Genomic DNA, 2,860 nt, shown 5'->3' on the forward strand with positions numbered 1-2,860 from the left:
AAAAGTAAGATAAAAGTACCCATAAATAGAGACCTGCACGCACACACACACACACACACACACACACACACACACACACACACACAAAACCCCAGTCAACTGAATGGAAACAAATACATAAGACTCCTTAATAAGTAATCAACATACTGCGTGATTGCACTGGCTTGTTGTTTTATTTTACAGAATACACTGAATTTCTATACCACTAAGATGTTGAAACTTTTTTACAATTTAATTACCAGCAAGAAAAAGGCAAGCTATGAACACATACTGTGACAATAACAGATGAATACATTCACATTATCCTCAGTTTCTTTTTGCATCGTTGCTTCATTGCTCTTCTGGTTTCCATTTCCTGCTTGTTACTGCAAATTACTGCATCTTTATATTGCACATATTTGTTTAACTTTTGTTCCTGAAACGATCCAGCTTTTCCACAGCGATGAGTCACAGTAAGTTTGATCCTGTGTTAAATCCATCTGCTCTTTAATGTTTGCACACTACTTGCAGGCTAAATCCCAGTCTGTACTGTAAAGCAGTGTAACACTGCTGCTGCCATTGTGATTGTCTCTGGTAAAATATTGGTATGGCAGGAGAACTGCACTTAACATGGGCAAACCAATAAATACGATGAAAATAACTTTGAGGCACATTACGTTATCCTTGTTGTTGAGTATTTTAGAATTATTGAACATTTCTCTGATAGCTTTTATAGTGTCTTTCACAGTTAGTTCATTTGATTTGTGAGTTTTGTTTTGCTTTCTGTTTTTCTCCCAGCTACCACACAGGGTAAAGCAGAAGTAAAGACGGGGTAATGAGAGAAGGATAGAGTTCATCTGTAAGACATTATGCCATGTGTCTCCACAGCTCAAAAAGACACAGACCTTGACAGAAAAACGGCCTCCAGCAGCCACAGGTTGTTGAACTGACAGATGGCTGTGTAGACAGAGGGACTGACCATCGCTACCATCATTACCAGTAGGATCTGCATTCTGCTCATGTCTGTCTTTGCCAATTAGGTGTGCAAAATGTAAGACACATCTGAGAGCAGCAGAAATGTCAATGCACTACCATAAAGGCAAAGAAAAATGCTAGAAGTATGAAAGGCGCCTTTAAAAATCCTTCTGACTGCTCACCAAGCTCTGTCCATCACTGCAAAGCAAAACCCTGGCAAGGTAAGAAAATGATGAGCGTACAGACAGACACGTACCTGACTTTGATAGCGAAGTGAGTGATGCTCAAAAAATAGTCAAGATGAGGCAGAAGAAACCGCAGAGCACACACTCTGTCTTTCCCACAGTGCTCACCCCTCCGCCCGGCTCAGCAGCCGCACCGCTCACATCTCCATCTCCTCGTCCTATCGCTGTTTTATCTCTCCGTCCTCCTGTTCACACATCTTCCCCCTGACTCTTTTTCTCTCCCAGGTCCTGCCTGGCCTGGCAAAAGCCCCAGTCCATTCATCAGTCCCTGCAGGCTGGGTTTTTATCGATCACAGCGCAGACACATCAGATGACGGGAATATAGCCTTTAACAAAGAGCAGGCCGTTGCCACAGCAACTACAAGCCCTTACTACCCATCCACTCTAATGTAGTCTGCCAATCACATTAATAAGAAAAGGAAGAAATAGAATAAGGACAGTGGCATTTTTTCATATACCTTTATTCTTCACATTCAGAGAACGCACAATTTGAATACTTCCCTGGAAAATCAGTTTTGCTGGTATAGTGGAGCCCAGTTTAAGGTATTTCTAAACTGCTATTCTGACAGCCTTGCTATTTGTCAACCTGTCCGGTTGCCCATCCATCTGGTGCTCTGGTAACTATCTGTCTGTCTACCTTATTATCCTCGCACAAGCCTGTTTCTGTCTTTGTGTATTTATCAGTCTGCCCCTAGCCATCAGCCTTTGTTCCTCTCTGTTTAATAATTACAGCCCTGTTGTCTGGTGCTGCAGTGGTGAACTGGTCCGGTGATCTGATGGAGCTGTGTGTCAGACAGCATGCAGTCTTACCACGGCTGTTCAAAGTTGCACATGAAAACACTACAACCTCGTAAGTTATTTAAGCTCATATGAGAAAAAGTAGACTATTGCTATACTGGAGCTCTTTTTTTCTGGTTTTCTCCAGTCTGAAACCTTAGCAGAGAAGCAGTTTCTCCAACAGACCATTGAAATGGTCAAACTTCTTTAAAGACCATTTTCTGTATTTTAAAGCTACAGCCCTTACAGTGAGTATCATAAATCACAATTTGTCCATATTCAGGTTTCACAGCACAAACACTGATAAAATAAAGACGACTACCACAGACTGCAAATTCTACCCATGGATTAAAAATAGTACTTCAGTACTTGTACAGTGCACCGCCTAGAAAAATAACATTGCTTTGATTCTGCTGTAGACCAGCAGTCTGTTTGATGTCCCAGTCTGTCTGGCATACGAAGCCGACTGTCCTCCAGCTGATTTCTTTCTTTAGGTTTTCAGCTACTGTTGCCTTTTCGACACGTTTCTGCCTCCACAGAATGAATGACTGCATAGCTGATAAGGGCTGACAGTTTGCAGTGTAATAGTATTTGATCCTTCAAGTATGTATTTATTTGCCAGAATGTCGTTTCAAAAAATACTAAAATGTGCGAAAACAAAGAGCTGACTGACAAAAGCAGCCACAGCTAACACATCCCTAACTGGAAGCTTTTTAGCACATCTAAATCACTTAATCAAACACTGGTAGGATTAAAAGTAATAATTTGAGGTCACTGATGAAAATCTTGTGCCATCTCCAGCTCCTATTTTTCTTTGTATTGCACCTGGTCAGAATTAGCTGAAGGTGGTTTTCCAGCAAAACAGAACTAAAGCTTTTCAGACA

At 41.3% G+C, this 2,860-nt stretch overlaps 1 protein-coding gene across 2 annotated transcripts in view; it reads right to left on the reverse strand.

Moving 5' to 3' along the window:
- lingo2b (leucine rich repeat and Ig domain containing 2b) overlaps positions 1–2,860 on the reverse strand; it is a 41,103-nt gene that overhangs the window by 3,854 nt on the left and 34,389 nt on the right. The window contains exon 1 of one of the 2 annotated variants that reach the window (XM_020608717.1): positions 1,211–1,814. The exons of the other annotated variant lie outside the window; for it this stretch is intronic. The gene's annotated coding sequence lies outside the window, so the exon portion shown is untranslated. Of the gene's footprint in view, positions 1–1,210; positions 1,815–2,860 lie in introns of those variants that run through there. 2 annotated transcript variants of the gene reach the window in all.

The sequence above is a fragment of the Monopterus albus genome, unplaced genomic scaffold (assembly GCF_001952655.1).
Source record: "Monopterus albus unplaced genomic scaffold, M_albus_1.0 scaffold94.1, whole genome shotgun sequence".
NCBI lineage: Eukaryota > Metazoa > Chordata > Actinopteri > Synbranchiformes > Synbranchidae > Monopterus > Monopterus albus.